The sequence below is a fragment of the Urocitellus parryii genome, chromosome 5 (assembly GCF_045843805.1).
Source record: "Urocitellus parryii isolate mUroPar1 chromosome 5, mUroPar1.hap1, whole genome shotgun sequence".
NCBI lineage: Eukaryota > Metazoa > Chordata > Mammalia > Rodentia > Sciuridae > Urocitellus > Urocitellus parryii.
Window position 1 is genome coordinate 179,816,570 of NC_135535.1, and position 25,624 is coordinate 179,842,193.

A 25,624-nucleotide genomic window follows, 5' to 3' on the forward strand; every position below is an offset into this window, starting at 1 on the left:
ACTGTGGAGGTGAAAAGAAAAGTCATTCTAAGTCCTTCTCTGTAGCCCAAACCAGCACTAACTTTGCCTGTCACTGTCCAATACACGTGAGACTATCCATGACCTTCAGCATCCCCTTAAATTGTTCTCTAAGCCGTGGAAACATTCAGTCAAAGAGCACAAACTTGCTGTGTTCAGTACATACTCCCATTTTCTAATCCTACCTTTACAATATCTCAGATTGCCTCCCAGAACCCAAAGGGCTATTTGTGATTATCAGCAAATGTTTTTTAATTTTCACAATCATTTCATTATGTTAAGGCTTTACTCAATTTTAAAGCATATTGAATGTTTGATTCAACTGTGAAACCATCTTAACAGAAACTATTTCTATTCCTTTGCAGTTCTATCTTTAAATGCATAAATAACATTTACACAGTTATAAGCATATTTGAACAGCTTTGTGTTTTATCTTTATTTATTTATTTATTTCTTGTAGTACTGGGGATGGAACAAGGGTCTCACACATGTTAGAAAAGCACTCTACCACTGAGCTACATCCCCAGCTCCTTCATTTTTTTTTAAGAGAGAGAGAGAGAGAATTTTTTAATATTTATTTTTTTAGTTTTTGGTGGACACAACATCTTTATTTTATTTTTATGTGGTGCTGAGAATAGAAACCAGCGCCCCCGCACATGCCAGGCGAGCTCGCTACCGCTTGAGCCACATCCCCGCCCCTCCTTCATTTTTAAAAACAGCTATTTCATGAACATTTTTCTGGGTTTCTACACAGTCAGTATATTCATCACTTTTATGGCTGTATACTATTTCACTGTAATAGTACTCCACAGTCCATTTACCAATTTCCTCTGCACAGTCTCATTTAATTCATCTTAATTTAAAAAGTGAGTACAAAGCACACAGCCACTAATGCTGGGGAAGAAATGAATAGAGATAACGGAGCTATCACACAAACCAAGCAAAAAAAGAGGCCTCAACTCACACTGAAAAGTAGTCACTGTCACTTGGCGGTATCCTTTTGTACATTTTATGCTTCTCAGTACAGAAACTATTAACTTCTAAGTGTCAGCCCCACTCTTACTTATAAACTGATCTAAAGTAGACACGGTCAGGGATATTATTCAAACACTTAACCATCACTTTGCCACAGCTGTCCACCAACGGGAGTCGACTTCAGTTGTTGAGAGCCACAGCCGAAGGGGCCCCAGCAAACTTCCAGCTGATTGGCTCACCGTGGCCCCAGCAAACTTCCAGCTGCCAGCTGATTGGCTCCTCTGCGGTGATGCTCATTGGGCTGTTTCCCCGCCCTTTCAGACCACGGAGCTGCTCATTGGGGGACTCTTTTGGCTCCGCCCATGTGACCCAGCCAATTGGCCTCAAGAGCAGGAGGAGTGGGGGGTTGAGAGGCTTGTGGGAAGCTGGTGGTGGCAGTTGGGCTCTGAGGGAATTCCTGAAGAGCTCGGGTGGTGCTGTGTGTGTGTGTGTGTGTGTGTGTGTGTGTGTGTGTGAGTGTGTGTGTGTGTGTGTGTTCTAAAAATAAAGTTCGTTCCTGCTTGATAAGTGGCTCGTGAATTATGCCCAGCCAACTGCAGCATTCAGTTGCAGCCCTCTCTGGGAGGACTCTCCTCGAGGTTGGTGTTAACCATTCAGTGGCTGCATGGAGAGAGGTAGAAGGACAGAAGCAGAGTGGTCCCAGGATAGTATGAAATAAACCATTTCAATATTTCAAGAGCTCGTGTGACTCTAGCAGGCATGAATGACAATATATGGGTGAGTACCAGGTCTTCACTTTTAAGGTAGTGGGTTCTGATGCATGCTCTCACTTGGTGACAGTTTGAAACTACACAGGTGACATAAAGAAGTAGGGGGGCAATTTAAAACACAATCAAAACTGCAGCAAAGGTGGCAGTGGCAGCATGCCAAGGATGATGCCCAGGGTCCAAGCCTCACTAATGGTGACAACAGCAGCTACATCCTACTCAGACTCCTCCAGGGCCTGACTGTGGCTCTGACCCAGCCTCCTTGAATTGCTGCACAGTTCTGATTACAGTTTTCCAGGCTTCAATAACCCCATGAATCTGTAACTAGAATGTTGCCAATAAAACCCTTTTTAGCTGTAGCCCACAAGAATTGGGTTCTGGTTATTTGCAATCTAAGAACCTTGACCAGTACCAGACAGGAAGGAGGAGTCCCAAAGGATTTACCTAATAGGAAACTATTCCTTTCTTCCAAAGTGAGGCCAGCCAGATCTGAATCCCGGGACCCAGCAATGGCTTTGTCTCTACAACCCGAAGAGCTCACAGTCCGGGCAGTGAGGTGCATCAGGAGGCTGCACAAACTGAACCTGACCAGAACCCTGGAACCTCTGAGGGTCCCATCTAGCCCTGCTGTTTCTTTAGCGGCAGTGCCACCTATTACAATCAGATGTGGACTCGAGAGCTTATTTTACATAAAAAACTTTCACACCTAACATTTCTTTAAAAACCAAGCTGTAAAGAGCTTATTTGGTTGAGTGTGTGGTGCAAATCTTTGGAATGTCTCCCACGAGTCCCCTCCAAAAGAATCAGGCACCTTGGGGTAAAAGCCAAAGGGAAGAAAAGGGTCATCTAGTGACAAAAACCAGACACTGGCAGGTAGACAGTTTTTCCCAGTGGGAAACCTAAGCAATGTCACAGTGTGAGTGGGCCAGTAAGAGCTGAGCAGCCATCCCATGCCCTGAGCTGTGGGCCCTACCTGACTTTGTCAAAGCATCATAGCATCAACACAACATTCCACCGAAAGAACAAGATGTGAAATATCTACAATTGTTAAGAAAGCATCCGGATAATTAATGGTCCTGCAAAGTCCCTCTCTAAGATGTTTTGATAACAAAGAATGAATAATTGCTAAAAAGCAAAAACTATACTCATGCTTCCAGCCGAAAAAGGATCAAATTACTGAACATGGATTGTTTAATAGGGAATGAAAGGAGGTCCTTATAAGGCTAGTTTGGAGAATGTGACTAAGGAGAAACTGAATTTGTACAGCAGAGTTTCTTGGAGGAGAAGGAATCCTCGGTTAACCTGTCACATGGTCCTTCCAGCTTCTCCTATACACTAGGGTGTTTGGCCTCCATAGCTCCTTCCTGTCCCCAATACTAGTTTGAAAATTTCCAGAAGGGAATGACTGTGTCTGTCCTCAGCACTGAGTATGCATTAGGTGCTCAACCACTAACTTTGTCCTTGTTTCTATTTAGCCTTGAGAACCTAACTTTGGAGTCTTACTTACAGAAGAGTTAAGACCCTCCTTACTGAGTAAGAGGGAGGCAGGTCCCCGCTCAGACAAAACCTCAGTTAGACTCTGTCTTTGAAATCCAATCTAGGACTTGATTTTATATGTTTTCAGCTATTTCCAATGGCTTGTGAAGAATAGAGACAGCTCACAAAGCCCCAGAATAACGCTCGGCCTTATTTCTTTGTACTTTGCTGATCTACCAGCTCAAGAGCCACATTTCTCCAATTTTTCGACAGCTCCTTCTCTTCTCAAGCTCTATTAATGTCACTTCTCTTCAAATGTACTCTCTACAGTATTAGAATGGGTGCAGAAGTCTCTTCAGAAAGCCAGAAAGGATAAACACTGAGTCGCTGACACTTCCTTTCAAGAGGAAGAAACTAGGATAAACTTGACCCTGACATTAACTTTGGTCTGGAATCCCAGGAATGGCTGGGGGCTCAGAACACCACAACCTGAAGGTTTCTGTGAAAAGACCAATGTTTCTGGAGAGGGAGCAATAGGAAAACACATCAGAAAGGCCATCCCCCACATCCTCCCATTTCCTCTGGGAGTCTCTCCAACTTGGTTTCCGTTCTAACCAATTATCTGAAATGGCCTTCACAAAGGTTTCCAGTGCACACACATGGCCAAGTCCAACCGTTTCTGAACTAGTCAGACCTCACTGAAATACCCACTGCAATTAACTCCTTCCTCCTCCCCCAAGACACTTTCTGGTACTGATTCAAGTGTCACCGTGAGCTAATTTACATTGGGGCATGAGGAGCCTCCTTTTAGAGCAAGGATCTCTGTATTTCTTCTAGGAGTTTAAGAGTATGAGAGGATCACGAGCTGGTCCTAGTTCCTATCCAAGTACATGCTCACTTCCTTGAGGGTTTTATCTGGACTACTAAACCAAGAAAGATCCATGCAGTTTCCTTTACCCTGTCCTAGAGTTTTCCCACTACACTAGAAGGAATCCATGAGCTCTGTCCCTTAGGCCATGAAGTAGGCACCTACCCACCCACTCCCCACCCTCTATTATCAACTCTGGGCAATTGTGCTTTTATCAATTTCATTCATTTATACCTCATGAGTTTTCCCTGGGTAAACACATTCTGTGGCAACTTAGTTTTAAAAAGGAAAAAATGATCATAAACCAAACATTTAATCTACCTTCTTATTATCTGGGTGCAGAAACTGAGATTCAGAAAAACAGTCTCCCTTCTTTAACAGGTCCTGCTTTTTGGTCCTTCTATTAAGTTCTCTATACTTCCCTTCTACCCCTCTTCTATTTCCTCGACCAGCCTCAACCCTGTAACCAGTAATGAAAGCCAGATGACAATCAGCCCTCCACACTTAATAGACCAAATGTGTCACTGCCTCCTTTAGAATCTTTCAATGGTGGGCTGTGGTTGTGGCTCAGTGGTAGAGCACTCACCTAGCATGTGGGAGGCCCTGGGTTCGATCCTCAGCACCACATAAAAATAAATAAACAAAGGTATCGTGTCCATCTACAACTAAGAAATAAATTTTTTTTAAAAAAGTCTTCAATGGTACCCACAAGACAATGTGAAATCCAGATAACCAGCTATAAAGCCCAGCTGAGTCCATTGTTCATCTTTCCCATTCTCTCTGCCCTGCCTCTGCTGCCACATCCCCAGTGCCCACCAGACAGTGAACACCTGGTAGGCAGGGATGGCTTTTATTCACCTCTGCACCCTAATATCTGGTATGGTGTCTCATTCAGAGCAAGCTCCCCTTGATGCTAGTGAAGATCTGTCCCTCAAGAGTATCTGTGTGAGGAGGAGATCAAGATGGCTTAATAGATAAGGTCACTTTCCTGGATGCTCCCTGGCAGGAAACCAAAAAAGCAGATGGGCAGCTTCTCGACAGGGTGGGTTAAAAAAGAAAAAAGTGGGGCGGGGGACTTTACTGGGAATTAACACTGGACATTTGACGCAGATCAGGGACTCAGGGGGTTGAATATAATAAAATAAGGAAGAAATCCCCAGCTCCACCATTACAGCTGCCACTAGAGGCACCAGCCAAAACAGTCCCTCCATAAGCAAGTTGAAGGGAAGGGAATTAAAGGAACCTGCATTTTTTTTAGGAGTACTGAGGTGTGTCTGGGTACAAAGAGATAAGAGATCAAAAACACTGCCCAACTAAACTGAAAGGTGTGCTGCTCAATATCCTTGTGTGGGGAAGAAGCACACCTCTCCTGACTGCCCACATAGGACAGAGGAAGGAACCATTTTGCAGCTGGGGTGCGGGGCCTGACAGATGAGTGAGCCAAATCCTGGCAAACCCAAGTTTGGCCAGGCCTGGAAAACTGACACTGCTCAACAGAGAGTGTGCAGAAGTGACCAGGAGAAAAATCAAACATGGAGAGGGGTTTACACAGGGTAATACAGGTCATGGAAACCCCCCCACACACACCAATCTGGCCACTTGCAGGACTGACAGCCTGGTTGGGAATTTGTAGGAATTCAAAGAAATGGGGCAGGAGAGATTGAATTTGGAGACTGAACCCAAGAGACCAGGAAACAGGCAGGTAACAGAGGGGACTAAGAATTGGCTCCTCCATTGTGAAATCCAGGGGAAATCCCAGGGTTCAGTCTTTCAGTATGGATCAGCAACTGCTAGGCCCTGGATGTACACTGATTTAAAATCTTTAGACCAATTACCATTCAATGACAAGAACATGGAGCCCACCTAAGCCTAAAACCCACCTCCAAGAGCTCCTCCAATAGGATTTACTCTTAACACTCCAGCAACCCCACCCAGAGGGTAGAAGAGTCATCACATTCCAGCCCACCCTACCTAATATTGCTGAAAAGGGAAGCTGAGAATCTTTTGAACTCCAACAGAAACAATTCTTTAACTTTTCAATGAGATTTTTTTAAATTTTTTTTTTCTTTTTTCTTTCCTCTAATTGTGACCTAAATACTTCATGGACATTTAAACATATTCATATTTGGGATTTTTCCCTCATTTCTAGCACTTTGAAGCTGCTTCTTTTTCATGGATCAGTTTTTTGAGGACTAGAATGTTTTATTAGTATATTTTGGTTTGTGTTTTTTAAAATTTTTAAATTTTCATTTTATATATTTTTTCTCCTACTTATCTGTTTCCATTGATTCTCTATCTTTTCTATTAATAGCCAAATCTCTATTTTTCTCTCTTTCACTCTTCCTTTTTTACTTCTATTTCCTCTCCTCCTCCCCCCTCATAATTATTACATCCTACATCACTCCAGTTCTCTCCCTGTTCACCATTCTCATTGTAAACCCTTTTGCAAACTTACTGTTTTTACTGCAGGCAATAACTGAACACATAATTTCTGCTTATTGTGACAATTAACAACGCTGATGCCATAGCAGGAACTATTTGGTTTAATGCTGTATATTGTTTGCATCAGTTGTTGTTATTATTTGTCTCCCCCTAAATGGTGAGGTACTAGAAACCATCAAGGATACTATAAGTTCACAGGGTAGAAACTCTACTGCCTCTGATCCATACTGTTAGATGGGTAGACATGAAAAGTCAATGGAACAAATCGCCTTAAACAAACCAAGATACTTCAACAACAGAATCCATCAATACCACCGTGGAAGAAATATCAGAGAAAGAGTTTAGAATGTTCATAGTTAAACTGAACTGCAAAGTAAAGATGTAAGGAGTGAAATCAGAGAGAAAATACAGGAAGTGAAAGATCATTTCAACAAAGAGATAGAAATTCTGAAAAAAAAAATCAAGCAAAAAACCCTCAAAATGAAAGGATTAATAAACCAAATTAAAAACTCAATGGAAAGCATCACTAGCAGACTAGACCATTTGAAACACAGTTTCAGGCAATGAAGACAAAATATATAATCTTGAAAACAAAGGTGATCATGGAAAAAAAGATGTTAAAAGACCATGAACAGAACTTCCAAGAAATACAGGATAACGTGAAAATACCAAATATAAGATTTATCAGGATAGACTAAGGCTTGGAGATACAAAACAAAGGAATGCATAATCCTCTCAATGAAATAATATCAGAAAATTTCCAAAACCTGAAGAATGAAATGGAAAATCAAATATAGGAGGCTTACAGGACCCTGAATATACAAAATTACAACAGACCCACACCAAAGCACATTATTATAAAAGCACATTATTATAAAATTCTAACATACAGAATAAGGACAGAATTTTAAAGGCTGCCAGAGAAAAATTACAGGTCATTAGAGGGAAATCAATCTGGATCTCAGTTGATCTCTCAACCTAGACCCTCAAAGCTAGGAGTTCTTGGAATAATACAATGTCTGAAAGAAAATGGATGCCAGTCAAGAATACTATACCCAGCAAAGTTAAGCTTCAAAATTGATGATGAAATATAAGCCTTCCATGATAAACAAAAGTTGAAAGAATTCACAACTAGAAAGCCTGCACTACAAAACATACTCAATAAAATATTTCATGAAGAAGAAATGAAAAATAAATGTGAAAACCAGAAAACGGAGGAACTATATTAGAAGAATAGTTAAAGGAGAAACTAACTCAAATTAAAAACCAGAAATAAACAAAAATTATGGGGAATAAAAATCATTTGTCAACAATAACATTGAATGTAAATGGCCTAAACTCATCAATCAAAAGATATAGACTGGCAGACTGGATTAAAAAACAAGACCCAACAATATTCTGTCTCTAAGAGACTTACTTCATAGGCAAAGACATCCACAGACTGAAGGTAAAAGGATGTGAAAAAAACATATCATTCACATGGATCTTGTAACAAGCAGGGGTTTCTATCCTCACAGCAGATGAAGTGGATTTCAAGCCAAAGCTAATGAGAAGGAACAAAGAAGGTCATTTCAAGCTGCTTAAGGGAATTATACATCAACAAGATATAACAATTGTAAATATTTATGCCTGAAACAATGGAGCATCTACATACATCAAACAAATCCTTCTCAATTTCAAGAATCAAATAGACCACAACACAATAATACTGGGTGATTTCAACATGCCTCTTTCATCACTACATATATTTCAAACAAAAACTAAATAAAGAAGCTATAGAACTAAAAAAAAATTCATAATTTCAACTTAACAGACATATATAAAATATTTAATCCACCAATGACTGAATACACTTTCTTCTCAGCAGCACATGGATCCTTCTCTAAAATAGACCATATCTTAAGTCACAAGCAACTCTTAGCAAATACAAAACAAAAAAATAGAGATAAAACCTTGCATTCTATCCAATCATAAGGGAATGAAATTAGAAATCAATGATAAAATAAAAAATAGAAGCTACTCTAACACCTGGAGACTAAATAATATACTATTGAATGACCAATGGATAGCAGAAGAAATGAAGAATATCTGAGCACGCTTCTCCTCTTCCCTTGCCAACACCCTCCATCCCACACCTAACAAAGCATCCTACTCTTGCCAATTATTTCATTCTCCTGGCCCATGCATCCTTGCACCCACTATTTTGTTCCATCATCTCATCCATTGACCACTACTATGGCCTAATAAGCCTCAAATTGCCCTATATCCCATGTACTGCCATGTTCTGACTTCTGCAACAAAGAGTTCCTGGGTCAAATTTCAATGAGGAAAAAAATCCATGGGCCCTGGAAGCTCAGAGGGGTTGGCTAGGCAGTGAAACTCTTAGGAAAAAATAATGTATCTACAAACAAAGGCTTGATGATACAATTCAAATAGCATTTCTTTTTTGGCAGGGGATGGGGTAATAGGGATTGAACCCAGGGGTGTTTTTATCATTGAGCTATGCCCCAAAACCTTTTTAAAATTTTTTATCAGACCTCACTGATTTGCTGAGATTGGCTTTGAACTTGCAATTCTCTTACCTCAGCCTCCTAAATTACTGGAATTAAGGCGTACACCACTGCACCCAGTCTCAAATAGCATTTCTTTGGCTTACTTATTTAGGGCAGTGCTTAGCAGACCAATATGATCAGATTCAACTGCTATCTTTGAAGCCATCACAAGGCTATAGAATAAGAGGAGTCCCGTTTAAATGTAATATAATCAGATGACCCTTCTGCTAGCAATTTGGAATAAGTGTGATCAGAATACAGAAAAAAAATAGGGAATAAATTTTGCATAAGAGAGAATCAAGGGATGAATAAGTAAGAACATTCCCAAATATTCAAGAAAATACTTCCTAAAATCTCCTCAATTATCACACTTTGGGAAATAATGATCTAAAAATTCAAGTCAAAATTCCTTAACATGACATAAAGCCCTGAAAAGGAATTGTATAGATCCTTCTGGATTTAGTAGTCTAGATGAAACCCTCAAGGAAATCAGCATGTAGTTGGGAAGGAATGAGGACCAGCTCATGGCCCTCTCTGGCCCCTAAACTCCTAGAAGAAATACAGAGGCCCCTGTTCTAAAAGGAAGCTCCTCATGCTCCAAGACCTCATTCCAATTCCTTTTCCATTCTTATCTCCCTTACTCCATAAGCCCTAAACTCCACGTGTCTCGGACTTGCCATTCCTCACCCCCCTGAACTTCAAGGCCAGTCCTGAAAGCCAGATACACTAGACCAACAAAAACTAAAGATTTTTTTTTCTTATTTTGTTTGGCCCTATTAAAAGCCATGGAGATGAGGAACTCATTTTAATAAGACCCATTTATGATCACAGAATTCAGAAATCCCATGCCCAAGCTTCCACTAAAACCATCACACTCTCATTCCAGGCCCACATCAGAGAAGGGTCAGATGCAAAACTAGAACTAGTAAATCTGCAACTACGTTTTACCTATAATACTTAAGTGAAACCTTTAAATAAACATACAGTATTGATTTCTGCCAACGAAACTGCCAATAAGCAAAATAGAGCCAAAGAATAGTTGCAAGTCTTATAAAAATGCAATGTTGTATATGCCTCAAAGAATACAGTTCAGGAGATAATTCATAACCATATATTACATTGTCTATTAAAATGCATGCTTGCAGCAAACCTAAAAGAAATGGTTAATATCCTTATTAACTTATTACACTAAGTTCACAGAAAAAAAATTAAAGGGATTAAGAAATAACTCCCAGAAGAGAAAAATGTGAACAACAAACAAATCTATGAGAAAATGTTCACTTAACCTCACTAGTTGTTTTTTTTTTTTTAATATTTATTTTTTAGTTCTCGGCGGACACAACATCTTTGTTGGTATGTGGTGCTGAGGATCGAACCCGGGTCGCACGCATGCCAGGCGAGCGCGCTACCGCTTGAGCCACATCCCCAGCCCCAACCTCACTAGTTTTTAAAAAGTATTAAAATAATGATTAATCATTTATTATACTTCTTAACATTAGTCCAAAAATTTTTAAAAAATAAACACTCATGGTTGGCAAATGCAGACACTGTTTTGTTTTCATACACAGCCAATGATACTGTAACTTGCTACCACTATTTTCAGCAATACGCAGCAAAGAACTGAACACCTCATTCCCCTTGTGCTTTAAGGGAATCTAGCCTAAAGAAAGAACTTCATGTAACACTAAAATTATGCCTGAGATGTTTTCCACAGCTTTATTTAAAATAGTGAAAAAATGAAAACATTCTAGTGTTTAGTAACAGGGGGACCAATTACCTGTCCACATAGCCCCTGGGTGGACTATTGAACAGTTATGAGAATAATGCTTCTGTGTACCATACAACATGGGGAAAGGCTCTTATCAAAATATTAGATGAATACAGCAGGGTATAGATCTGTATAGTATTTGTTATTATAATTATGTTAAAGCAAATACATGTGAATATTTGAAAGAAAATATGTCCAAATTCTAATAGTAACTATAGTATCAGGAGTTATAGGTAACTTTTTTCTTTATAACTATATAACATGTGTGTGTGTGTGTGTGTGTGTGTATAGTTATATATAGCCATAGCTATACAGTTATATGGTTAAGTATCATCTATCTGAAATGCTTGAGAACAGAAGTTATTTTGGATTTCAGACTTTTTCAGATTTTAGAATATTTGCATGTAAATAATGCAAGCTCTTGGGGATGGGACACAAGATGAGCATGAAATTCATTTATGTTTTACATATGCCTTATATGCATAGCATAAAGATAACTTTATGGGTTATTTTTAGTGTGCCTGCATCTTGAGTGCAATCTGTCACAGGAAGTCAGGTGTGGAATTTTCTACTGTGATATCCAACTCAAAAAGTTTGGGAATTTAGAGCACTTCAAATTTTGGACTTTCAAATTAGGGATGTTCAACCAGTAGTGCATTTATTTTTTTTTTAATGAAAAGTTGTTGTTTCTAGTCCCTATTTGGTATCAGATACATGATTGTTTAATCTTTAGAAATTTCAAGAGAATATTCTAAGAGACCAGCTAAAACAAATACCACTAACAATCTTGTCGTTTAGAATGGCAGCTCCACATGATGCATTCTTCCCCAGGACTAATAGCAACTACCCAAAATGTAAATATGAAACTTCACTGAAAGTATACTAAACCTGCCCAAAAGTCAACATGAAACACTGAAAACATTAACTTTTCCAACATTAATCAAGTGATTGCTTATGTTCAATGAAGACAGTTCCTTATGAGGACAAGGAGGGAAATGACTAAAATGTTCAGCCAATTTTCCAAAAGAGGCAACTGCACCAAAACATTTTATTTTAGAAGAGTTAGGAGGGGCTGCCAGGTGACAACACACATAGTACCTTCGTTGCTCCTAAATCTGCACCCTGTCAATTCCCTGTTCCTCACCCAACTCCACGGCATTCCAGAGCCCCGAGCTCTGGCTCAAGTTCTTAATATGTACAACTCTCAGGCACACAAAGTTTCTTAAACATGTACTCTTACCCAAGACCATCCTCTAAATGTGAAAACTGGCCCATTTGTGTTTCCCAAATATGGTCATGTCTACAGAACCAAAACAAGACTGTCTAATTGTGGTATCCACTTAAACAATCCAGATCATTCCCAAATTTATGAGATAAAAGCAAAACATTTTAACAGTTTAAATTGTAAATACATAACCTCAAAATAAAAGCAAGCCTGGATAGAGATGCCATGTTTCTTCTGAAGTGATGATATACAATGTCTACCTTTCAAGAAAGTATGAACGAGAAAACATTTTGAATTCTCAGGAGAGTTAAGGTTGGGCCTTGGGCCACACTGTAGATAAATGAGACTAAGAAGGTACTGTGTGTGAGTGGAAAAAAAATCTAAATGGGCTTTGAAAAGGGGCCCGTTAGAACTTGAGAAAGGGGAAAAAAAAGTTTGGGTTTGGCATGGCAGGAGAGGTGTCCTTCTCACCCAACCCACACATGGTTCCCACTCCACTTTTCTTTTAAGCCATAAAATTCTAAAGGCTACACATTCACCACATCCTATATTATACAGACATCTGCAATCCAGGCCTGTTCCAGCTCAGGAATGAGGGGACAGAGGCTCCATTCAGTAAAATGACTGAGTCTTTTGCATACATAACTTAAATACTTCAATTCATAATACTGGCTTATTCAAAAATTGCTTGTTTTCCCTAAGTTTTGTCACTTTACTGAAAGTATACCAAACCTTCCCAAAAGTCAACATGAAACACTGAAAACATTAACTTTTCCAAGAAAACCTCTTTTCTCCGTGATATTTGTTTAACAGCTAAGGTGAAATATATAATACCCACAAACCCAGAATCAGTTACTTCCTGACCTCAGGCTGTGCCTAACTGTAATGAACCTGACACTCAGCTCCTACTACTCACACAGCATTATGGTAACTACTTTTTTCTAATCTCTTCATTTTTTGCACTAATTTTAGGCAATATTTTTGACATATCAGGTATAAAATATGCATCCAAGCATTTGAGAATACAATGCAAATTTCCGAAATGGGTTTTCTTCAAACTAAGATGAAACCACTAATATATTCCAATATAGTACCTAGCTCACAGCAAATAATTAATGAAAGATTTTTTTTTCTAAATCTGTTGTCTCTCAAGTAAGACTGCCTGAATATAGGTTGGCATCTAAAATATACTTACATACCAATATATAAAAATTAATGTATTTGTAATCCCAGTAACTCAGGAGGCTGAGACAGAAGGATCACAAGTTCAACACCAGCCTCAGCAAAACAGCAAGGCCCTAAGGAACTTAGTGAAACCTTGTCTCAAAATAAAAACTAAAAAGGGCTGGGGGATGTAGTTCAGTGGTAAAGCACCCATGAGTTAAATTCCAAGTTCAAAAATCATATATAATATATGAATATATACATATATATTAATTTATGTTTATACACACACACACACACACACACACGTGTCTACACTGCAGGCACAGAAGAACGCTGACTCAGCTGGCATCTAGTCTATACTTCTGACTGCTGTTGCTACATGTGCCTTGTGACAGCTGGAAAACAAATCAAGGTCAGAAGAATAAGATTTGCATCCAAACTTGGACAGAGCCGTGCAAATTAGAAGTGCCTTGCTTGTCAGCTTTAGTTGACTCACTTATAAAATGGTATTAATAATGCCTAATTTAATAAATTGTTCTTAAGATTAAATTTAAAATTTTATGTGAAACATTATAGATTGTGTTGTAAAGGGAATATATTCTAACAAACAAGGAATTAGTATAATCTTTTTTAGTCTTTTGTATTATATTAACAAATTATATAATCACTCTTTATCTGCTTATAAAGCTGATGTTACCAGTACTTACTGGTACCAAAAAATCTGATTTTTCAAACTACAATAGGATTCAAGCACCAAGAAACTGGTCTCCAGTTCCTTCCTATGCAAAGTTGGGGGATGAAAGCAACTCTTGGTAAACACATCATGTATTTTTTTAAAACATCAGAGTTGTTCTCTCTTAAGGTCTCAAGAAGCCAAACCATCATATAAACTACTGCTTTTGCAAGCAAAGGCTCTGTGCTCATGCTACAGAACAGACAGGTGAACCATCTCTTCATTTCCTAAAAGATGACTGAGAATCAACCCCTTTACATTATGTCATTTCTGATCCTCAGAATATCTACTAAGGTTTCTACACCTGTTGTGCAAATGGAGAAATAGTGCCTCTGTAAAAATTACAAGACTCAGTGAAGAGTATTGTAGGAGCAAGAGGGAAAACTAGAATACAGATCCTGGTTCTGGCTCCACCATGTCCAAAAAAAAATGGTCCTTGCATGAGATATCATGTTCCTGCACAAAGACTCTTTGGAGAATACAACAACCTACAACTCCTATCATCTTAGGAGTTTTTATCCAATTGTGGTAATAAGATAATCACATTTATCAATGAATATAAGAGACAGTGCCTACCTTGGAAGACCTTATATCCTAGTTGGGGAGAGACACTGATACCCGGGAAACCATACAAATAGCGTAGAAGAGTGTCTCTGGGCTGCCCTTCACTGTAGGGAGATGCTGAATGTGAGAATGCAAGGCTTCAGAATTTCCTGGAGAATGGAATGACCTGGACACATGCCGACCAAAGCACTCTTTTCTGCATGCTTAATATAACCCTGGAGTTCTTGTGATCTCAACTCCTTTATATAGTGTGTTCCTTAGGAGAAGTTAATACTGAATAAGATCTCACACAGTATTTTCCAGCAGACTCTAGGACGAAGGACATCCACCAACACCCCCACCACAAATACTCTTAAATAAAAGTAGAGAAACTTGAAAATATACATAATTTGGTAAGTGTTTTGGTTTTTGCAATGCTGGGTCCTGAGCACAGGGCCTCATGCATGGCAGGCCAGCGCTCCACAATACCCCCAGCCCTAGAATAAATATAACTTGGATTTGAGTTGCTACTCTGCCACTTACTAGGTGTATGATCTGCAGTCAACCTTGCTAAGCCTCAGTTTCTCATCTATAAAAGAGGAATGACGGTAACCATCAATTACATAGTGCCACCACAAGAATTAAAGGAGATCAGGCACACCCTCCTGTGCCTACAACAGTGTTAGTGTTTTCATAGCAACTGTCAGCATGTTTATCAGCAATAGTATCCAAGGAGGTTCAAACTACTTTCTCCATGGCTGATTTCTCTAAAGAGGTTCCTTTATTATCGCAGGAAAACTAATCTTTTCAGGCAATTAAAAGAGCTGTCTCCGGGGCTGGGGTGTAGCTCAGTGGTATAGTGTGTGCTTGGCATGCACAAGGCCCTGAGTTCAATCTCCACCAATCCTACTACTACCAGTACTACTACTACTACTACTACTACTACTACTACTAATAATAATAATAATAATAATAATAATAAAAGAACAGCCTCAGTCAGCTCTCCTTTCAAGAACTGTCAACATCTGCTTCCTTTATGAGGTCATATGGCCTGCCATTTCCCCAACAGCACAATCCCCTGCTGTTAAGTTAACTTCCTGTAAGAAGCAAAGTAACTATTCTTTCTCCCAAGAGTTCATTCTCATGAATGTTACAGACTAGGTATCACTTGATTTACAGACAAACTTACTGTCTTCCATGTCTTCTGGCACTAACAAGCTGCTCTCACAAGCACCTAAGCTAGAGCTCTCACACAACAGTGTCTAGCGCATAGCACAGAACAGAACAGCCTTGTGGATGGAAAGGTGCACTGCAGAGTATATAGAAATAATGCTGGGTAGATGGTATACCCAAACTGACCCTGAACACGAGGCAAAGACCTTCTATCAAGCCAGAGCTCCAGGTAAGTTTGGCAGTGGAGAAGATTCCTAAGTCGAGATTTTAACTTGGCTGAAGCATACAGAGTACTATAAAAAGCTGGGGGATCCGGGACAGGCAGGGCATGTGGGTGGCTGTGCCCTGAAGCCAGGCCACAGGAAAGGCCACCAATACCCAGAACTTTTTTTATCACACACACACACACACACACACACACACACAAAAAAAAAATCCTTCAACCACATATACTCTCTGCCCAGGAGAGATGCTTCCAGCAACTTGGATGTGAAAAGCTCCAAATAAGCCTTGATTACAGCAACCACAGGTGACAATTTCTACATTTGTCTTTTCTTGCTTATTTGGAGCAAAAACTGCTGCTCAGAGAGACTTTGATCCTCTGTGCGCACTCCCTAAATCTCATGCTGCCACTTCTGCCTACAGTGCAGCTTTTTTTTTTCTGCTCAATTGCCTTAGTGGCTGACAAGATAAAATTACCAGAAAATAAAAGGTGTCAAAAATCCTTTAGAACCCAGAGGCTCACAAACTAAATAGAAAAACTACACTATCAACTGCTAAAATACAATAAAATGTGACAGAGTTAGAGATATTTAAAAGATCATTTCTAAACTAATAAATGTTAAGGAGAATGGTTTTCAGCCCAAATGACCCTGTCTTCACATTCACAACCCATAGAACATCATCAGTAGGTGCTGGGAGAGAAGCACTGCGTCTGTTCCAGTCAGCGTATCAGCAGGGGCGCAGGTTGAGAGCTTCGTTAAGAGAATAATTAAATGCTTCATACCAATTCTAATCAGTCAAGAGTTCCAGTGACTCTGCCACTGATGGAAACCTCAGGGTCCCCATGTGCAAAACAGGGACAAAACAACACTAACTTCTCTGACATGAGGATTGACAGGGCCATTTGCCCATGCAACACAGTGCTTGGCACACAGGAAGAACACCCTCAACAGGCCATATATTGACATTATTTCCCATTTGTCCCATTCTAACCCTGAAATTGGAGTAGAGTCAGAGGTGGGTGGAAACCTTGGTTAATAACAGACTCTGGTTAGTCACTCTTTTACTATAATAACACTTTCCTGGGTTCTGCATGAAGGAGACAAGGACACTGCCAGCAAATAAGGCTTTTTGCTTTAGACAGAGAACATTCAACACAAACCTTGCAGTGACCCCACCCAGGACCCCAAACTGTATAAAAGTTTATAGGTTACAAGATAGCAGTGCTCTTGGCCATCAGTGACACAGGCTGACCATTGAGTTTATTAGGAAAGGAAAAGAAGAAAAGAAAGCCAAGCAATATGGTCTGCCTTTAAGAAGGTTTCATGTGGCCAAAGGACTCACAGCATCACAGAATTTGTTTCCAAATGGTATGAGCCCTAAAGTCTTTATCAATCCACTGAGATGAGAAAAAGCAACGTCCAGGCACACATCTTCCCTAAAACATAAAGAATGCCCACCCTGCCGAGCAAGCCCTCCCCACAGAGTGGGGCAGCCAAATCAGCAGCAGATGTTCTTCTTACTTTTTAGACGCTGAACTCCCTGAAGATGTGTTCAACTATAGGATGTTTCTTAAGTCACAAGAGCATTAAAATGCCATTCTGAGTTGTTTCTAAAATTTCATCATGGCATCTCCTTCTCCTCTAAAAAAGCGAAAAAAAAAAAATGTCAAGATGAAGATTTGCAACCTCATGTTTCATTACATTTATATATAAGTCCAAATGCCTCTGAAAATAAAATGCTTTAGCAAGTATTAACTTAGGGAATAAAAGGCTTTTTCCTTTCCGTAGATAATAAATAAACCATTCACTTAAAGCAAGTCCACAAAAATGCTTCTGAACTCGTTAATTCATTCAATCAAAGTTTGTTAAAAGTGTGGCATTGCAAAATGGATCTCACCGTTTAAATGCACCGTGTATATTGCAATCTGGAAATCAAACTACCAGAAAGTCTAACAGAGGGGCATTTTTAAAAGACTGTAGATGTGGGAAAGGATAAAGATCCCATACAAGAATCCCCATTCCCCCTTTTTAAAAGTCTGCAACAAAAATCCTTCAGAAAAAAAAAATGTAACTTTAGAACTCTTGGGTTGGTTCCCAATCTGCTTAAAGGGAGCTTTAGTATTTGTGGAGTTTGGTGAATATATCACACTTCTGGAGGAAATCCAGCTTAAAAAGCATATAATTGTAGACTTTTTCCAGATCTGTTTAATAATAAAAGTACAAAAATAAATTTTTCTTCTGTAAAAATGTAAAGTCTAAGTAAACACATTAGATCACAAGGGGGAAAAAAGCTAAAATATATTATTAAAACTTACTAAACACAGAAATGAAAAATACTTGAACTCTCAGAATGGTAATGAAGCATTTCAAATTCCCATCTGCTAATATCACAGCTCTAAGAACTAACCAGCAAGCTCAAATGCAGAGCATCAGGTGCAGCCAGGCCTTGGGTAGCATGAAATCCAGGATGACAATGAAAGTTTGCCAAAGGTTGCTAAACTGTCCCCCCAGTGAAGAAGAACAGAAAATCCCAGTGACTCCAAAAGTTGCATGTATGTGTGACTTGAAATATATTCCTAGTTCACGGATAAAGTCCAAAGTTGTGCCAAAGTCCAAAAAGACAGAAAAAGAGAAGCAGGTGGGCACAGGAACATGCCCTAGATGCTGACCACCTGAAAACTGACTGGAAAGGCCCTTTCCTGGAGTCCCCCAGCCGTCAGCATTTACTTATTTAACAAGAATAAGTGCTGAATCCTTCTAACTCCTTTGAACGGGGGAAACCCTTCCTTGGTCACTCAGTTCAGCAACCTCATTAAATTCAGAGTGAAGCCAGCTGCCAGGAAGGCAAAGGGCAACCCAGCAGTGGCTCTGGAAATTCCTAGCTAAAAAAAATAAACTGAGTGCCTGGGTCATGGGAACTCATACATCACAGTGTTGGAAGGAGAGTTGTAGGCAACTGTCAGAAAGATAAGAAAATCATCCTAGAGTGGTGCTCTTCCCATCTGAAGACACTTTGCAGGGCTGGGACTGCCCAGAAGCTGAATAACCCAGTGCTGCCTGACCAAGAAATAAAGTGGTTTCTCTGCAGGACATGTCAGATTCACATTCCAGTCCCCCTCACCCCTTGCCTTCAGGGAGGGTTACCAGATGGAGGGAGATAAGGCAGAGGGACAAGGAGTCCCCAAGACTAGCTAAACAGTTGACAGTTTCCCAGTCCAAACACTACTTCAATGGGAGGGGAAAAGGTCACAAGAATCATTCAAATTATATAGATTCAACTACATATAAAATTATTCACTAAGTACAGGTTTAAATGTTTTATTGAAATCATTTCATTCTGTTATCACTGAAATCTACACAAATGACATTAAGGAACTGTATTTAAACACAGATATGTGAAATCATTTTTAAATTCAAAGAAATTTTAAGATAAGCAAAGTGATTGTTTTTCCCATACCCTGATTTTTTTTTTGTTCCTTAAAGATAATCATGACTTTCATATCTTTAGAGAGAGTACCGCCAGACTCAAATTATCTTTGGCTTCGATTTCATTCCTTGAAAAGCCAAAAATGCTATTTCATGTAAGTATGTGACTAGAAGCCCTTAAGAAAACCATCATTGTCTTTTCCAGAGAATTGGATATTGATGTTACTTTTACTCCAAAATAAATTATATCCATTTATTGAATTAAATATTAGTTATGGTTCTTGATGTAAATGGGATTCTTTTATTCCTTCTCCTCCAAATTTGTTAATTTTTTCCAAATGTATTATTTTATAAATTCCCAAATGGTTTAAGCAATGATTTTTCTCAAATATAAGTTTTCTTCTTATGGATACTGAAAAAATATTTTAAATCGCTACTTGCATTGCTGATCTTAGACAATGATGATGAATTACAGAATTCAGAAAAAAAGAGCAGGAACAATTTTTAATTATTCTCACATGTATCTTCCACTAAATTTTTAACTTGTACTTCAAAAACAGATTATATTGTACAAATTAAAAACACTGTTCACAGTGCCTTGAAGTCTCATATCTCCCTCTCATATTTTGGTAAAAAAAAAATAATAATAAACCCCCAAATAAATCAGCTTCATTCCGGAATTTTTATTGTAAAATTGAATTCTCTGGATTTAAAAAGATTTTCAATTCAGATAACAATTTAATCTTTTCAAAATGTTCCTATTTTTACCAGAGGCTGTACATTGATTTCCTTAAGGAAGCACTTAATTAAAACACATACTATAGGTTCTGCTCCCAGATTTGTTGGTTCAGAAGGTCCAAGGTGCCCTGGAATATTCTTTTCTTGCAGACAAAGTTATTTTGTTTTTTTGCAGCACTAGGGTTTGAACCCAAGACCCTAAACATGATAGGCAATAGGCAAGTGCTCTACCACTGAAATATAACTCCAGCCTCACATAGATTAGAAATACCAGTCAATATGACCAACTTTTTAAAAAATATTTTTAGTTATAGATGGACACAATACCTTTATTTTGTTGTGGCTCACAGGTGTCAGGCAAATACTCTACCACTGAGCCCCAGCCCTAGCCCATTACAACCAACTTCTTATGCACCAAGCATTAAATGCATGGGCTCAACCCCAACCCATCACACAAAGCTGGAAATGTTTATGAATTTGTTCCGTCAATTTAAATATAATTTATAATCCGTACTGATTGTGTCAGAATTTCATTTAAGCAGGGAGACAGTTTTTCCCTTTCTTCCTGCAAAATGTTCACAGTGAATAAAACAATGTGTGAATGCAATTCCACTCGCAGCGCCTGCCAGTCACGACTGCTGTCCCATCTGCACATAGTCTGGCATGTGGTTTCCAAATGAAAAAATTTACTAGACGCATACTCATCTATTAACTTAAATATGCTGAAGCTGAATGTTTGGAAAAGCAAAGAATTCAAATGGAACAGACCCTAAACTTAACACCATTTCATATCATAATCCATAAGATAAAATAAAATCTTAAAAATGTTGATGCCATCTAATGAGCAAATGTTTACTTTTTAATTAGACAGGTTTTGATTTCTAGTACTCCATTCTTACTATATCCTATCATATTATTATAAGGGGAAAGTTGTGTTTTTACCAAATATAGACCTATTAACTATTTGGCAAAAGAAAATAATTCCTTATAAAAATACAATTAGAAAAGCCATTAAAATTTAAAAATTCAGCCAGGCACGGTGGTGCATGCCTGTAAACCCAGCGGCTCAGGAGTCTAAAGCAGGAGGATAGCAAGTTCAAAGCCAGCCTCAGCAAAAATGAGGTGGTAAGCAACTCACTGAGACCCTGTCTCTAAATAAAATACAAAATAGGCCTGGGGATGTGTCTCAGTGGTCAAGTGCCCCTAAATTCAACCCCTGGTGCCTCCAAAAAATTAAAAAATTCAAAGTGGTTGTTCAAATATTTAACATTTTTTATCTCAAGAGTAAAGCCTAAAAAAGAGGTTGTTTTTAAAAGCATTTTTGAAACTACTAAAGAAATGCAAGCACACAGCTAAACATTTGAAAATTTGGGAAAAAAAATCTCTAATGGCACTACCCTAACATAACCTCATATGTTTTTGCTGAATTTCCTTGTAATCTTTCTTTGTATTATCTGGTTATGATCATAGTGTATGTATAGTATTACTTCATAAGTATTTTCCCCAGGGCTATACAAGTTTGAAATAAGGTTCTAATTCCACAGCTTTTCTATTTAAAAAAAAAAAAAAGTGTTCCAGGCTTTAGAAATCTCTAAGACAAAGTTTCCACAAATACCACTCATGGTCTGATGAACCTGCTCCTGACAGAGATAACCAATTTCAAGGTAACATGGAATATGACACCACTCTGCAACATGTCAACTTCTTTTCTTTGGGGTGGAGATGGTACCCTCTCAAGTTGTGCTTCCCATTTCTTTTCTAGTATTCAAATCAGATGGATTTTATGTCTTGCTAGAGGGGAATCCGATTATCGTATCTCCTTTAATCCCAATAACCTTTTTAGATAGGTACTGTGACCAAAAATTTAGAAAAGAAGTAGTGATTGGGTGTCTTCGCTAGGTCACACTCCCAGTGAGTGATAAAATTGTGAGGTAAAACCCAACCTATATGACCTTCAACCAAAACTCTTAAGTCCTTCCTCATACTACAGAGCTGTGCCTTGCATTACATTTCCCTTTCTTCCACTCCCCTCTTATTTTAAAATATCTTTCCATTGCATTCACTTTTATGGTGATTCAGAGAATGTACTTAACAAATCATTCAATGAATTCACCCAGCGCTAATGGAGGGGCTGCCTGGTGCACACACTGGGCTCCACTGTATCACTGCCCTGAGAGGCTTAAAATCCAAGGCACAGAGGCTGCTTAACAGCTAGATAGTGATTTTTGGTTTTAAAGCCATGTGATGCCTGGACATTGTCCATTCCCAAATGCTGAAAGAGTGACAGTAAACAGAAGCTTGTACTGATGCCTCTGAGCAGCTATAAATGACCCCTGCCATCCAAGAAATAAACTAATCCTAGTTAGGGATTCTTCACATCGGTCACTTTGAGCCTTTCCCGGCATAAATTCCAAAGCTGGAATTTGGGGACTTAACAAATGGAGGCATTGTAAGTAAGGCTTCAGTTTAAAATGAAATGAAGTTTGGGAAATTTTGGAAAGAAATTTTTAAAACCTTTCCATAGTTTCACCAGCACCCCCTACACACACCATCGTAGTCCCAAGTAGCTGTTTGAGTCCAGCTGTTTACTCCCCTGACTTGGCATTTGTCAACTCAAGTGGCAGAGATTTCCCAAGTTCCAGTAAACACTCGGCTCTTTTTAGCCCTGACAGAAGTGCTGAAGGAGGCTGGCAAGGTGCTTCTAGCTGAGCTTGTGCCACAGTCTTAATGGAGAGGTGATATTCTGCAGAACCTAGCAAAGCAGTGACGGGCAATCGAGGTAGGAGTACCAAAAGGAAATGGGCCCACCTAGGTGACCCTCGGTCATAAATGGCCCCTTCTCCTTCCATTGCTAACCACTGGCAATTTTGCATGTCTTTTAATGATAGAGGTCTTTTGCATATCTCTCTATTCACATCTTCATCTTCCCTCAGAAACACAGTGTTTAAAAATGTAGGCTCAAATCCAAATATCAGTTCCACCATTTATTAGCTCTGCAGCCTTGGGCAAATTACCTCAGTTCTTTTCTTCTATAAAATGGGATAAACACAGCCTCCATCTCCTGTAGCAGTTACAAGGCATGGTTGGGATGATACAGGTAAAGCACAAACATAGAAGCACCTGGCACGGAGCTGATCGTGGGCAATCGACTGAGAAATGATAACTGTTAAGGCACTTGTTTTAGCCCATTCTTTGTCCTATGTATGTGACACTTTCTGGGCACTTATTTGGCCCCAAACCAAGCATCACTCTGTAGGTGGGTCCCAGTACTCTGTGCATTCTGTATTCAGGCCCTTTCTCTGCTCATCATCATACTCTATATACACATACTGAGGAGTGGGCAGTTATCTAGCCATGAAGGCCTTTGAAATTCCCAGGAATAAGAAACTCACACTTACTTGGAGCTGTCTTATACCTTACATAGTGGAAAGTATTCAAAATAAAACATTGCTGAGTGGGTTTTATTATAAAGGACCTTAGAAATGGTCTACTTTGACATCTTCACTACAGTCCAAGCGGGAAAGGAAAAGCTTGCCCACAAGGTCAGAGTGAATGTGGGACCTGGTCAGTACCAAAACAAGGGTTTCCACCTGCCAATCCGGGGCTATTTCTACCAAAGGACACAGCAAACTGGCTTCACCTTTCCATGGAGCAGACGGTAGGGAGAATGTCATGTTTAAGAGGAGCAAAATTCTTTATTCAATGCAAATATTCTTTCTGAATTTTAACATGGTGTCTTAGTGTAATAAAGGGACAATAAATATGTTGCTTATTTGATTTTATATAAAAAGGCAAGTGATCCTAGGAAATAGAACATCACTTTGGGAATTTCTTCTAGATACATCCTCAAAGAATTAAGAGAATGTTATAGATAATGAAATATACTGTTTAATCAGGAAGTTCAACTTTTAGAGAATGAGAAATATCATGAAACGAAATGAAATAGGCTAGCATTCTTTACAATGCTTCTCTTCCAAAAGGCAAAAGGTATCTAGAAAATACCACTGTGGTCATTCATGACAATTCCAGGTTGTACCACATATCCCAAACTTGCAAGACAGCCCCGGGTTCAAATTTTCCATCTCTTTGTAGCATTAACAAAATGCTCCCTAAACTCAAAATTTTCATAAATTTGTAACTAAATGAATCAAGTCAGTAAGCATAAAAATAAAAATAACTTAAGACATATAACATTCTGAAAAACCACAAAAGGCAGACTCACAGGCTTTTCACAGAAGCCTGTGCACATGACACAGAACTGATTATGTCTACAGCCACACATGTGACGTGTACTTGCAAGAGCCTCCACTGTGAAGCCAATGCGACAGCAGAGGCAGCTTGAACAACAATGTCAATTCTGTAGCCAGAATCTTGAATTCCCCATATTCATGAGAAAGAAGCAAATGGTGAGAAAGGTGCATATCACAGATTTCTCCTTTAAAAAAAAAAACAAAAAACCTTTCTCAGTCTATTCTGAGGTCAGAAAACACTGAATTCAAACTCCTACACTTTCTATATTATCATCAGAGCAAATCATCTCAAACTGCCTTTTTAAAGTCAAAAATAGTCAAATATCACATGGAAATATCACATCATTCAAACTAAGGTACAGCATGATGAAGGAACTTGGGACCTTGGTCTTGGAAGACAGCCTCAAATATGGTTTCAAGTAAATCATCTTCCTTATAACGATAGTCTTCAATCAGTCGTAGGGTAGAAAAAGGGGTTGGGGATTTGCAGTAATATAACTCTGCTGAGTAGAACTTCTCGTTTTCTAAACATTCCTATTAAAATTTTACCATAGAATAATTTATGAGTTGTCTGAGGCAGGTTGTGGAGGGGAAAAAAAATATCTGACATTTAAGACCATTTAAAAACATCTCTCTTATAAAAAGAGCCGGAGGTGTGGCAAGTTTGGGCCTTGCTCAAGCCTGGGGAGAGCTGGAGTCTTCAGCAGTTTAGGGCAGGGAGCTGGCCCAGCCTCAAAGCTGCAAGGCCCAGGCTGGCTCTCCACGCACCCTGAGGCGACTGGGCAGAGGCCACATCGCTGTTCCTATCTGGGGCCTCAGCCCTCTGCCCTTCAAGGTTCCCTGCTGCCTGAGGAAACATGCGAAAATTTTTCCATGAAGGACCTGCTGGGAGGAAGCAACAGGAAATAAAGGCTTACTACAGGGACACCCCGCTAACCAAGAGGTGGGGGTCCATCTGAGAATCAGTTTTCCAAGCAACTTGTTATTTTTACCAGATGTTCTCAAAGGCAGGTCTTGTGCGCAGTATTTGAGAAGTGTCTTTATTTTTGGCATAGAAAGTACTTAATCCTAAGAAGTATCATAACCACGCATTAAAGGCCAATCCAAATTCAAACTGACACAGGGGAAAGAAATCCTTACAGGAACATGATTTTTAAATTTTATTAGGACTTAAGAGAAATTAAGAATTCACATACATACTCTGAAATTTTCCTGGAGGAAGTAAGAAATCATTCCTGAGGAAATTCAGCCTTGACCATCTTCAAACAAAGGTCTTAGG

At 39.1% G+C, this 25,624-nt stretch overlaps 1 protein-coding gene and 1 non-coding gene across 51 annotated transcripts in view; one reads left to right on the plus strand and one right to left on the minus strand.

The window, feature by feature from the left end:
• Sorbs1 (sorbin and SH3 domain containing 1) overlaps positions 1 to 25,624 on the minus strand; it is a 233,277-nt gene that overhangs the window by 119,378 nt on the left and 88,275 nt on the right. The gene's annotated exons all lie outside the window — the stretch shown is intronic.
• Positions 4,660 to 4,732, plus strand: Trnaa-agc (transfer RNA alanine (anticodon AGC)). The gene has a single exon. It is a non-coding gene; the product is annotated as a tRNA-Ala (tRNA).